Raw genomic sequence first — 14,554 nt, 5'->3', positions numbered from 1 at the left:
AATGCTCAAGGACAAGAAGGTAGCAAAATGTTTTCTATGTGATTTGAAAAATTTGTTGTAATGCCCTGGCCTTAGAACTGGGAGTGGTGCAGTCCTATGTACATGTCTCTGAGACCTTTATGGGAAAGGTCCTGCTGGGTCAGACTTAAGGTCCACAGAGTTCTGGATCCTGTCTGTGACTGAACAATCCAGGCCACAAGTACCCAGCAGATCCTAATAAGTGACCCATTTCTTGTATCTCACTCCCAGGATTTCCCAAGTCTACCTGATTAATAACTTTTCATGGACTTCTCCTTCTCCTTCGGGAACTTGTCCAGTCCTCTTTCGATCACCGCTCTGTTAGTGACTTTGACCAGGTCCCCCAACATCAGATTCCGTAGCTCGATTGTGATCGGAGTTAAAAATTACTTGCTGTGATTTGTTTTAAATCTGCTGGCTGCTAGTTTCGTGGCATGTGTCCCCTATTCCTAGTGTTGTTTGAAAAGGTAAACAACTGTTCCCTATTTACCCATTCCACATCAGCCAAGATTTTGTAAATCTCAAGAATATTCCTTCTAAATCATCTCTTTTGCCAGCTAAAGATTACGAATCTGTTTAGCCTTTCTCCATAAGGGAGCTTTTCCATCCTTTTTATCATTTGTACGTTTTCCATGTCCGCTATGACTTTCTTGAGATGGGGTGACCAGAACTGCACACAATGCTCAAGATGTGGTCGCACCATGGAGTGATACAGAGACATTATTTATCATATTCTCAGTTCTGTTCTCTTTTCCTTTCCTAATAATTGTGAACATTCTGTTTGTGTTTTTGGTCACTTGCCATACACTGAGCTGAAGATTTTAAGATATTGCTCACAAGGACTCCAAGGACCTTTTCCCGGGTGATGACTCCCAACACAGACCCCAGCATCATGTACGTGTAGATGGGAGGAAGAGATTGCACTCAGAGGAATGCAACTAGATTTTATTTCCTACTAAGGCAAAAAGCATATATCAGAGGACAAGATATCTTGTTGTAGTGTCTTAGAAAAACAAAGAAACATTTTTGACAGTCAAATGGAAAACAAAACTCTGCAAATTCCTTGGCTTATGTATTCTGAGTGGCAGAGCCAGGAGTGACTTCCAGGACACGTGATGCATACCACCCAGTACAGAGCCACAGGTTCACTGACTATACCTTAAAAGGTCTAGATTTCAAAGAGATTAATGCTTTGACTGTAATGCCCCAATCTTACCCATCAGATCAATGCCACCGAGGCAAAATCTTATAATAAAAGCTTTTTCAAATATATCTGATGCAGGAAGCCTACAAGGGAGTCGGTTGGACTGTTAAATGACCGAGGGGTTAAAGGGGCAGTTAGGGAACATGAGGCCATCACGGAAAGGCTAAATGAATTATTTCCTTCAGCGTTTACTAATGAAGATGTTTGGGAGATACCCATTCCAGAGACGATTTTCAAAGGTGATGATTAAAATAAAGTGTCCCAAATCATGGTGAACCTGGAAGTTGTGGTAGCCCAGATTGATAAACTGAAGAATAGTAAATCACCTGCACCAGATGGTATACACCCCAGGTGTTCTAAAAGAGCTCAAAAATGAAATTTCAGATCTATTACAAGTAATTTGTAACCTATCATTAAAATTATCCATTGTAACCCTTTGAAAATCTACCCCAAAGAATTTGCAGGGTTATTTATCAAAATGCATTATGGCATACATTAGGGCCCTAAACACCATAACTGATGCAATATTTATATTTATCAGAAATTCATTTTAGGCAGAGAGAGAGAGAACCTCTGGGGTAGCACACATAGTAGACAACTCTTTATACCACTATAGGAGGGCCAGCTAGGTGAGGTTTTGGTGGTGGTCTAGGGTTTTGGGGTCAGTTTTACATGAAAAGTGAGACGTACAAACAGCAGAGTACACATCAGTGAAGATCTGACATGATTTGGAGTGAGGAAAGTCACACAAAGATGAGATTTCTACAATGTTCTTTCGCCCTAACTTGATGGACTTTCTCTTTCTCAAGTGTCTGGCACTTCACAGCACAATAAAGTCCCCGTGTGAAGTGCAAATATAGCACATGGTACATAACTCTAAAATGATCATAGCCACACCCCTTTTCCTTATGCAGGCATTATTCATGTGAAAATTATCGCATTTTGATGAATCCAGACCTTGGCTTGTTCTGGTTTCCAGGTCATTTTTTTTGTCTGTACAATTCGGGATGTGCTTTAAAAACAAATAGCAATCCAAACCAAAAATGACGATTTTCATTCTGTTTTGTTATATCCAAAACAAATCAATAATAGCCCTGAAAGTTCCCCAAAATTTCATTTTTATTCATTTTGGAAAATGCACCACACTATTTGTAAACAGCATGCGCTATGTGAAAATAGCGTTCAGTATTTTCTAAATGTAAACAAAATCCCCTTAAACAGATTGTTTGAACAAAAATACCACAAAATGTAAGAAACAAAATGAAACGCAAATTTTGGTCCAACACCCATGCAAGGAAGTCTTAAACCCCGATGACGGGACTGGGGGGATCCCAGGAGGGTGCAATCCCCTCCTACATCTCAGTGCTGCAGGTGAATTTCAAGTGCTTAAAGACTATTTCGTGTAATTTTAGGTGGAGTCTCACCGGGAGGTACATCCTCCTCCCCGTGCCAGGGTGCTGGGACTAAGGTGGGCATCAGGCAGTGAGCCTGCTCAGTAATGCCCATTCACTCCTGTGGGAGGACAGATGTCTGCGTGGGCTTTGCTCAGACCATGCCTGCTTTTAATGCTAACTCTGGTTTTCCATATTCCTGCCTTCTCTTCCCTGCAGCCTGCTCCTGCCTGCTTTACAGCTGACATACTTCTTTCTGTCAGATTGACTGCTAGGCTTCCTGACTTAGGCCTGACTTGTGGCCTTGCTTTGGATGACAGACTGCTGCTCTTTTCCTGCTTGGGCAGCTTCAAGGCACGGACCCTGCTTTACTTGATTCTTGTTTAAATTACATTCTGCATAGTATTTGCATACATTAGAGTTCTTTAAAATTAATTTGCAATGTGTGTTTTTATTGAGTAGCACTCAGCTACACAATAATAACCCATACATGGCCTCAGTTGGTAATGTTTGTTAAAGAGAGCAATCCAACATCAGGTGCTTGTTTAGAGACATAAAACCCTTGCATAACTCAATGGCAGAAGCTGACAGCTGGTTTCTCTTCTACTACCAAGCTGCTTTCAGCTGCTTTGCAAATATATTGGATAAAACTTAAAAGCTCTATAGACCATAGAGCACAGTCACATCCTGATTCCTGAGAATGATAACCTGACCTGGGCTCGTGTCAGTTACAATCTGAACTCAGTATTCAATGCATTTTGCTTACTAACAGATTTCCCTTGATAAAATAGCACATAGAGGAAAGATATTGTGAGAAAGCAGAGGCTGCTGAGACAGAGCACTAAATGTTGCTAAGTTAGCAGAGAATGAATCCCGGCCCCTTCCTAAACAGGCTTCCAGATGAGGGATCCAGCATTCACAGCAGATAAAGATCAAGATGGTCCATCCAGTCTGCCCAGTTGAAATTCATCTCCTTTGGTAGATGAGCACATAAAATTAAGAACATAAGAAGTTGCCGAACAGGGTCACACTGAGGATCCATCAACCCCAGCATCCTGTTTCCAATAGTGCACAATCCAGTTTACAAGTACCTATCAAGTGCCCAAATATTAAATAGATGCCAAGCTACTATTCCCTATTGATCAATAGCAGTTTATGGATTTCTCCTCCAGGAACTTATCAAAATCTTTTTTTAAACCCAGCTACACTAGCCACCTTAACCACATCCTCTGGCAATGAATTCAAGAGCTTAATTGTACATTGAATGAAAAAAGAATTTTCTCTGATTTGTTTTAAATGTGCTACTTGCTAACTTCATGGAGTGCCCCCTAGTCCTTCTATTGTCTGAAAGAGTATATAACCGATTTGCATTACCCATTCAAGTCCTCTCATGATTTTGTAGACCTCTATCATATCCCCCCTCAGCCATTTCTTCTCCAAGCCAAACATATCTAACATACGAACAGAAGAACATAAGTTGCCATACTGGGTCAGACCAAGGGTCCATCAAGCCCAGCATCCTGTTTCCAACAGTGGCCAATCCAGGTTACAACTACCTGGCAAGTACCCAAATATTAAATAGATCCCATGCTCCTAAATATAACCCAAAACCAACTCTTCCTTGGGTCTTCCATCCAATCACTCAACCCTCTTCTTACATCTGTCCCAAGTATGCCCAAGACATCATGGACATTTATTTAGCATTTTTCTATACCGACCTTCATGGTTAAATACCATATCAGATCGGTTTACATCGAACAGTGATAGATAACTGAAACGGAAGGAACAACTTTTTTATAATCAGAAGAAACAAAGGTTACATTTAACGAGGACCGTAAACTTGGAAGCTTAAGCAGCTGGAAGAAAAAGGCCATTAAAAAAAAGGACATTACAGTGTAGACATCGCTGTACTTTGTTTGAGCCTTGATCAGAGCCGTAGCTAAGCATTGTGGTGCCTATGGCCAAGTGAAAAACTGTGCCCTCACTCATTATGCAACACATGACACCATGAGTTGGGAGTCTCTGCTCAATGTTTGTACAGAAATGTCCACGGCTAGTGCAAGGGTATTAGGTGTCCTAGGACAACCTTACAGCTTTGCAACCCCCACCCCATCACACAATTAAAATTTGTGCATTTATAATAACAGATTATACATGAAAAAGAACATTCAAAGCACAGTCTTATGAGGCATTAATATCACTTGCAATATATATATATATATATATATATATATATAATATTTACATGCACTGCTGAGGTGCCAACCAGAAAACCCTGCAGAAAAGCAAGAGACACTTGGAGCCCATGTGGTATTAGGCCTGCTGTAATGCATCTCGGGCATGGGCATGAGCCTCAGAGAACCAGGAGAAAACAGAATTACAATGCAATAAACTTTCTATATCAAATCGGCATTAACTGCCAGCACTCAAACAGCAACAGTTCTGCCTGTGAAAGTTAACACTGCAGATATTACACCAGGTCTAAAACAGTAATAAATCCCCTATTAGGAAAAGAGAACAAGAAAAAGTTGCTATAGATCCCTACATAGAAACTACACCCACTATTGGAATACCTGACTTCAGTCACACATGCAAAACACAAATAGACCTTCAAATACGGAATAAAGACAGCATAAAATAGAAATAGGAAAGTATCAGAAGCACCACAACAAAGAACTATCTGTGTGGCCCTCTTTACTTACAAAAAGCCCTGGTTGTCCAGCGGGGTCCCGCCAGCGATGTCTCCCTCTCAGGCCGTTGGCCCGTCGGACCTACCACGAATCAAAATGGCGCCAGTGCCCTTTGCCCTTACGGGCCATCCATTGCTCCTTCCATGCAACAGGGGCTGACCAATGGCACCAGTAGTCCCTGTCACATGGTAAGGGCAAAGGGCCATCGACGCCATTTTGATTCCTGGCAGGCCCGACGGCCTAAGAGGGAGACATCGCTGGCGGGATCCCACTGGACAACCAGGGCTTTCAGTAAGTCGGGGAGGGATCGGGATTGGGGGGGCGGTTGTAATAAAGTAAAATTGAAGAGTTGGGGTGGTTTGTTTGTTTTTTTTTAAATAAATGTGACCCTCCCCCCCCCCCCCCCCCCCCCCCCCCCCCCTCTGCACTAACCTGAAAAATGAATTTTCCCCAAAATTCATGGAAAATCCGTTTTGGGCTTCGGGTCCCCCGAACCAGGATGAATTAAGCAATTTTGTTGAAATTGCCTAATTGGTGATAAAAGAAAGCACATCTCTAGTGAATAACCACAAATGGAAATGGTGTAGTGCTAAAGATTCACTGATCCTTGTGGTGAGTTGATCAAAGACGTGAAGACTTAAAGCAAGCATTTCCACCTGTTATTCAGTAATACTTAGAACAGGTTTCGGTCCGTCCCCCCACCCACCCCCTCCCTCCTGGAGGACACGAGACCACCTCCTGGACTGCCACTGGGGGGGGGGGGGGGGTAACCACACCAACTCCCAGCCTGCTACTGTCCTTCAGTAGGAAGGTTTTTCCTGGCTTGGGTTTACAGCTCCAGTGGGCTCATGGTTGTTTTCACATTCAGTGGTTCTGGCCCTTCGCAGTCTCAGCTTTCAGTGAGTTTAGCTCTGCTCATGGTCAGTCCTGTACTGTTATTCAGTGTGGATAAGTCACCTTCTCTCAGCCTGGCCCTGGCTTTTGCTTTGTCTGTTGTCTGACCCTGTGTGGGTCACCTCTCAGCCAAAACCCAGACAAGACAAGACAAGAGAAAAGAGGAGGGAGAGAGAGAGAGAGAGAGAGAGAGAGAGAGAGAGAGAGAGAGAGAGAGAGAGAGAGAGAGAGAGAGAGAGAGAGAGAGAGAGAGAGAGAGAGAGAGAGAGAGAGAGAGAGCGAGCATGTGCACCCCCCTCTATCCTGTCTGGCCATCCTCTGCACTCTGGGAACTTCATATCCATCCACATGTCTGAATAACCTTGTTAGTCAGGGTGAAAATCTGTTTGCTTCCTAGGACTCTTTTCCAGTACATTTCTCTCATAAATCTCTTGCCCAGTCATGGTTCTGTAATTTAGGAGGTTGAATCCTTTTAAGTTGTTGTGAAAATTCCTATAAAAAAAACCCACCAGAAGTCCATGAGGCTGTGATATGCAAATCCCCTATCTGAATCTGTGACTCATCTATTCAATGGTCAGTTAAGCACCTTCATAGTAAGGGGTATTTTGAGTTTCCTGGGCTGGTGGCTCAAGTTACATAGTTGTATTGATCTCTTTTTTTTTCTCTGCTGCAGTTCACTTAAATGGTAGCATGCTCAAAACTCTGTCTCTTGTGAGGGGGGGTTTCACACAGTATGGTGGAGAGGGGAGGCATCTACCCAAGGAAGAAGACTGTATGTGTTTCCCTTCCATCTGTGCTACTCTACTGGAGCAGAGGGGCATTAATGCACACAAAGCTGCCCTTCTAAGAGAAGTAAAGGCATTAGTGTACAGAAAGCTGTCATCCTATGGGGAGTAGAGGCCTCACTGCATATAAAACTGTCCTTCTGCAGGAGCCTGTGTATGTGCGTGTGTGCGAGTATATGTGTGAAAGGGAGGTTTGTGTATGTATATGTACATATATATATATATATATATATACACACACAAAGAGAGAGAGAAAATTTATATATAGTAAGAAATCACAACAGGCAAGCAACAGTACAAAATCAAGTGTTCAAGTGTAACAATAATGCAGCTGTCTCAAAAACATATTAGTAAAACAGCATTTTTTAAAATCACACATATGAACATATACAAATAATAATTTTATAAATCTCAATACAAATAAGAGTGATAACTTATCATTATCCGAAATGAAAAAACTGACAGGAGTCCGTTTGAGCCCTTGAAACAAGCTGGGGATCTAGCAAGATCCGATTCTGTGGTGTCTCTCACAAGTCCGGACAAATGCCTCACGGTAGATTTTGCACAATCCTGCTGAAGCAAGGTGTAAGGCTCATTCTGGGTTTCTCGCTGGAGAAGGAAGGGTGAGACTTCTCTATTTCTCTTTAATTATAGCTCCCCCTTAATCCTTCGATACATCCCCTATTGTCAATCAGTTTATGTGTCTCCCCTTCAGCTCTGTATCTATTCATTTTTTGTTTAACCTTATACACCATTGTGATCTGGTGATTCTCACTTGGAATGACGGAATATAAAAACCTAAATAAATAAAGACTTTACCAATTTCTTGTTAGAACCCAGTTTAACAACATGTGAGCAAACAACACAACTCCATACCATAGTCCAATTTGCAATGCGGTTATAATCGTACTTCTTCAGAGATCTCTTTTCCCCCTGACGAAGCCGTTGCTGGCAGAATGAAGACTCTTCCATTGCACGCTGTCTTCCAAGTGTCACGGAGTCGCTTTGCGCCTTGCATCATCAGGACTGTGCAAACTTTACCGTGAGGCATGCGACCGGACTTCTAAGAGACACCATATGTATAGCAGTTTATAAACAGGGTGGGTCATTAAGTACTACTATCCATCATAATATGACTGATAGGAATTCTTTCTTATCTTTTTCCAGCCATCATCCATGTAGGCTCCGAGAAAACGTTCCAGTAGGGCAGTTTTAGCTCCTGCGTCGTCTGTGTTCTAGTCTGGGGGAATTCACATGGAGACCCGGCTCCTTCAAAGATTATTAAAAGAGCTTACAAAAGAGCCAATAGGGATTTTCTATTAACTGCCTCTAAGAAAGCTATCCAGTGGGAGCACGGGGAGGAGAGGAGCACCTTGCTGGTGGCTGGAAATAATCAGTAAGTACTGCTTGGGAAAAGTTTCAAAACTTAAAAATATTGGGGAGAAGTAAACTACTGGGGTACATTTTTTAGTGTGTTTGTGTGTTCTGTATTAAATAGGTTCTCAAAAAGGCAGGCAATAAACAGAAGTTTGTGTGTTTGTGTATCCCACCCACCCCTAGCTCATTCTTTAATTTATAGGAAGGTGTCACTTTCACACTGAGAAAAACATTTTTAAAAATCAATCTTTTAACTTAAACTCAAAAATTCCCCACACCTTATCAAGAGTTTGATCAGTCCCTTGAAGGTCACTACCAGAATTATAGTAAATTCATGAATACATTTAAAGGACATTAGACACATTCCTACTCCCATAGCAACCTAAAACTTAACTAGGATCTGAACAAATTTGAGATGAAGGCAGCAGTCCAGCAGCAAGAGGGGGGCTTCCCAGTCTTTTGCATCTCAGGGCAGTTATTGCTGTATAATCACTGTGGGAGGAGTCTCAGGGCAGTTATTGCTGTGTAATCTATAGGGGAGGAGTCTCAGAGTAGTTATTGCTGTATAATCTCTGGGGGAGGAGTCTCAGGGTAATTATGATGTGTAATCACTGTGGGAGGAGTCTCGGGGCAATTATTGCTGTGTAATCTCTGGGGGAGGAGTCTCTCAGGGCAGTTATTGCTGTGTAAACTCCCGGGGAGGAGCCTCTCAGGGCAGTTATTGCTGTATAATCTGTGGGCGGAGTCTCAGGGCAGTTATTGCTGTGTAATCTCTAGGGGAAGAGTCTCTCGGTGCAATTTTCTTTGTGTAATCACTCTGGGAGGAGTAGCAGGGCAGTTACTGCTGTGTAATCACTGGCGGTGGGCAGTTATTGCTGTATAGTCACTGGCAGAGGGGTCTCTCAGGGCAGTTAATTCTTTGTAATCACTGTGGGAGGAGTCTCAGGGCAGTTATTGCTTTATAATCTCTGAGGAGGAGTCTCTCAGGTCAGTTATTGCTGTATAATCACTGTGGGAGGAGTCTCAGGGCAGTTACTGCTGTGTAATCATGTGGGAGGAGTCTCAGGGACGTTATTGCTGTATAAACACTGTGGGAGGAGTCTCAGGGCTCATTGCTGTGTAATCTCTGGGGAGGAATCTCAGGGCAGTTACGACTGTGTAATCACTGGGGGAGGAGTCTCAGGGCAATTACTGCTGTATAATCTCTGGGGATGAGTCTCAGGGCAGTTACTGCTGTGTAATCACTGTGGGAGGAGTCTCAGGGCAGTTACTGCTGTATAATCTCTGGGGAGGATTCTCAGGGCAGTTACTGCTGTATAATCTCTGGGGGAGGAGTTTCAGGGCTCATTGCTGTGTAATCACTGGGGGAGGAGTCTCAGGGCAGTTACTGCTGTGTAATCTCTGGGGAGGAGTCTCAGGGAAGGTATTGCTGTATAATCACTGTGGGAGGACTCTCATGGAGTTATTCCTGTGTAATCTCTGGGGAGGAGTCTCGGGGCAGTTACTGCTGTGTAATCACCTGGGAGAGTTCTCAGGGTAGTTATTGCTGTATAATCACTTTGGGAAGAGTTTCAGGGCAGTTATTGCTGTGTAATCTCTGGGGAGGAGTCTCTCGGGGCAGTTATTTCTATATTATCTCTGGGGAGGAGTTTCAGGACAGTTACTGCTGTGTAATCTCTGTGGAGGAGTCTCTCAGGGCAGTTACTGCTGTGTAATCACTGGGGGAGGAGTCTCAGGGCAGTTACTGCTGTGTAATCTCTGGGGAGGAGTCTCTCGGGGCAGTTATTGCTGTATAATTTCTGGGAAGAGTCTCAGGGCAGTTACTGCTGTGTAATCACTGTGGGAGGAGTCTCAGGGCAGTTACTGATGTGTAATCTCTGAGGAGGCATCTCTCAGGGCAGTTACTGCTGTGTAATCTCTGAGGAAGCATCTCTCAGGGCAGTTACTGCTGTATAATCTCTGGGGAGAAGTCTCAGGACAATTATTGCTGTATAGTCACTGTGGGAGGAGTCTCAGAGCAGTTATTCCTGTGTAATCTCTGGGGAAGCAGTCTCAGGGCAGTTACTGCTGTATAATCTCTTGGGAAGATTCTCAGGGCAGTTACTGCTGTGTAATCACGTGGGAGGAGTCTCAGAGCAGTTATTCCTATGTAATCTCTGGGGAAGCAGTCTCAGGACAGTTACTGCTGTATAATCTCTGGGGAAGCAGTCTCATGTCAGTTACTGCTGTGTAATCACTGGGGGAGGAGTCTCAGGGCAGTTACTGCAATATAATCTATGGGGATGAGTCTCAGGGCAGTTACTGCTGTATAATTTCTGGGGAGGAGTCTCTCAGGGCACATTGCTATATAATCTCTGGGGAGGAGTCTCAGGTCAGTTACTGCTGTATAGTCACTGTGGGAGGAGTCTCAGAGCAGTTATTCCTGTGTAATCTCTGGGGAAGCAGTCTCAGGGCAGTTACTGCTGTATAATCTCTTGGGAAGATTCTCAGGGCAGTTACTGCTGTGTAATCACGTGGGAGGAGTCTCAGAGCAGTTATTCCTGTGTAATCTCTGGGGAAGCAGTCTCAGGCCAGTTACTGCTGTATAAACTCTAGGGAGGAGTCTCAGGGAATTTATTCCTGTGTAATCTCTGGGGGAGGAGTCTCTCGGGGCAGTTATTGCTGTATAGTCTCTGTGGAGGAGTCTCAGGGCAGTTATTGCTGTGTAATCTGTGGGGGAGGAGTCTCTCTTGGTGCAATGTTCTTTGTGTAATGAGGAGGGGAGGAGTCTCAGGGCAGTTACTGCTGTATAAGTATCCTTCTGATACTACTCGACCTTTCCTCTGCATTTGATACGGTCAATCACTCCCTCCTCATCAACCAACTAACAGCCATAGGTATCTCAGGCACTGCCCTATCACGGTTCAGAACCTTCCTCAGCAACAGAGGATATAAGGTTAAGATTCATAATAAAGAATCCTCTCTTCACCCCTCGTCAGTAGGAGTCCCTCAGGGCTCATCCCTGTCTCCTACCTTGTTTAACATTTATCTGTTACCCTTATGTAAACTTCTCACTGACCTCAATCTCAAACACTTCCTCTACGCTGACGATATCCAGGTCCTGATCCCCATCGAAGAGTCGCTCGCAAAAACACTGTCTCACTGGGAAACCTGCCTCCAAAATATCAAACAGCTTCTCACAAGTCTCAACCTGATACTAAATTCATCAAAAACTGAACTTCTACTCATCACACCAGAAAACAGCTCCATCACATACACTCACCCAACCTTACCAAACACTACACAAGTGAGAGACCTAGGAGTTCTAATTGACAATCACCTAAACCTGAAAGCCAACATCAACAAAACCACCAGAGACTGCTTTTATAAGCTCCAAGTGCTGAAAAGAATACGACCTCTCTTCCACACTCATGACTTTAGAACGATTCTACAATCAATCATTTTCGCAAAGCTGGACTATTGTAACACCATCATGCTTGGTCTCCCTTCATCACACACCAAACCATTGCAAATGGTCCAAAATGCCTCCGCCCGTATACTCACTAACACCAGGAGAAGAGAACACATAACCCCTATCCTCATGGCCCTCCACTGGCTGCCCATCCACTTCAGAATAATCTACAAGGCCATTCTCACCATTTTCAAAAACATCCATCAATTAGCTCCAATCGATCTCCATATCCCCCTCCGATTACACCATTCAACAAGACCGACAAGAGATGCTTACAAAGGATCACTTCAAGTACCTCCAGCCAAGACTACCAGACACATCACGCTAAGAGATCGGGCCTTCTCCACAGCTGGTCCAACTTTATGGAACTCCATTCCCCCGGATCTTAGAATGGAACCCAGCATCTCAACATTCAAGAAAAGACTCAAGAAGTGGCTGTTCACGCAGGCCTTTCCTAACTCCAACATTATTTAACTCCCATCAATCAACACGCTTCGCTAGTAATAACGTTAATAGCCACCTCTTACAATGTTATTTATACAATGTTATTCATACTTATATATAATTATCTGATCTCCATTTTCCTTCTCACCCCAAGTTATTGATTTCCTTGTTATATGTAACTGCTTTTCTGCACTATTGTTCAAATTGTAAAGTTTTATTATAACTGCACCCCTGTTTCTTGTGAACCAGCATGATGGGACTACTGTCTTGAATGTTGGTATATAAAAAAAACTTAAATAAATAAATAAATAAATAAATAAATAAATAAACTCTAGGGAAGAGTCTCAGGGTAGTTACTGCTGTGTAATCATTGGGGGAGGAATCTCAGGGCAGTTAGTGCTGTGTAATCTCGGGGGGAGGAGTCTCAGGGCAGTTACTGCTGTATAATCTCTGGGGAGGAGTCTCAGGGCAGTTACTGCGGTGTAATCATTGAGGGAGGAATCTCAGGGCAGTTATTGCTGTAGAATCTCTGGGTGAGGAGTCTCTCTTGGTACAATTTTCTTTCTGTAATGAGGAGGGGAGGAGTCCCGTAAGATGTGACTCTGTAGTGATGGGGTTGGGTGTGCAGCTCTGTGTAGGTTTGTAGGGTTTGATTTTCAATTCATCTTACAGACCTGCACTGGAAATCAGTTTGAAGCCCAGTGTGCCGAGATGTATCCGTGGAGGTGGGTTCACAGTTTCCTTTTTTGTGCCTGGATGTGATGCATTCAGGGAGTCAGCGCCTGCTAAGAATTAGCGACAGCTTTTCAAGAGCGGCTGTCACTTTGCACAGGGGAATATGTTGTGTGCCTACCCCGCCCATCAGGGAAGGATTTTCTAAGCGAGTTCTCATTGAATATGCTCAGTACTGATAGTGAGACCATGGCCCTGGTAAACCTCTGCTGCACGCACGGCCCAGGAGGGCCCTGCCAGGTCTGTCTTTAAGGCGTGATTGGAGAATAATGTGGGGAGTGATCACATTATTTTTCATAGGGCTTTTACCTACAGCAACTTTCAATGATAAAAAGGCCCAAAGGAAGCAGTGAGAGTGTGGCCCCCCAGTAACCATGTGCACTGCCTCGCTCACCTTCCCAGGTTACAAGGTGAGAGCTCGGGCACTTTCAGCGCTGCAGTGTGAGCATGGCCCCCGGTAACCATGTGCACTGCCTCGCTCACCTTCCCAGGTTACAAGGTGAGAGCTCGGGCACTTTCAGCGCTGCAGTGTGAGCGTGGCCCCCGGTAACCATGTGCACTGCCTCGCTCACCTTGCCAGGTTACAAGGTGAGAGCTCGGGCACTTTCAGAGCTGCAGTGTGAGTGTGGCCCCTGATAACCATGTGCACTGCCTCGCTCACCTTCCCAGGTTACAAGGTGAGAGCTCGGGCACTTTCAGAGCTGCAGTGTGAGTGTGGCCCCTGATAACCATGGGCACTGCCTCGCTCACCTTCCCAGGTTACAAGGTGAGAGCTCGAGCACTTTCAGCGCTGCTGTGTGAGTGTGGCCCCCAGTAACCATGTGCACTTCCTCGCTCAGCTTCCCAGGTTGCAAGGTGAGAGCTCGGGCACTTTCAGCGCTGCAGTGTGAGCGTGGCCCCCAGTAACCATGTGCACTGCCTCGCTCACCTTCCCAGGTTACAAGGTGAGAGCTCGGGCACTTTCAGCGCTGCAGTGTGAGCGTGGCCCCCAGTAACCATGTGCACTGCCTCGCGCTCCTTCCCAGGGTACAAGGTGAGAGCTGGGGCACTTTCAGCGCTGCAGTGTGAGCGTGGCCCCCCAGTAACCATGTGCACTGCCTCGCGCTCCTTCCCAGGTTACAAGGTGAGAGCTCGGGCACTTTCAGCGCTGCAGTGTGAGCGTGGCCCCCCAGTAACCATGTGCACTGCCTCGCGCTCCTTCCCAGGTTACAAGGTGAGAGCTCGGGCACTTTCAGCGCTGCAGTGTGAGCGTGGCCCCCAGTAACCATGTGCACTGCCTCGCTCACCTTCCCAGGTTACAAGGTGAGAGCTCGGGCACTTTCAGCGCTGCAGTGTGAGCGTAGCCCCCGGTAACCATGTGCACTGCCTCGCGCTCCTTCCCAGGTTACAAGGTGAGAGCTCGGGCACTTTCAGCGCTGCAGTGTGAGCGTGGCCCCCAGTAACCATGTGCACTGCCTCGCTCACCTTCCCAGGTTACAAGGTGAGAGCTCGGGCACTTAAAGCGCTGCAGTGCGAGCATGGCCCCCAGTAACCATGTGCACTGCCTCGCTCACCTTCCCAGGTTACAA

Source organism: Rhinatrema bivittatum, chromosome 1, assembly GCF_901001135.1.
Source record: "Rhinatrema bivittatum chromosome 1, aRhiBiv1.1, whole genome shotgun sequence".
NCBI classification, from domain to species: domain Eukaryota; kingdom Metazoa; phylum Chordata; class Amphibia; order Gymnophiona; family Rhinatrematidae; genus Rhinatrema; species Rhinatrema bivittatum.
The sequence above is the reverse complement of the archived record's forward strand: the minus strand, read 5'-3'. Positions refer to the sequence as shown.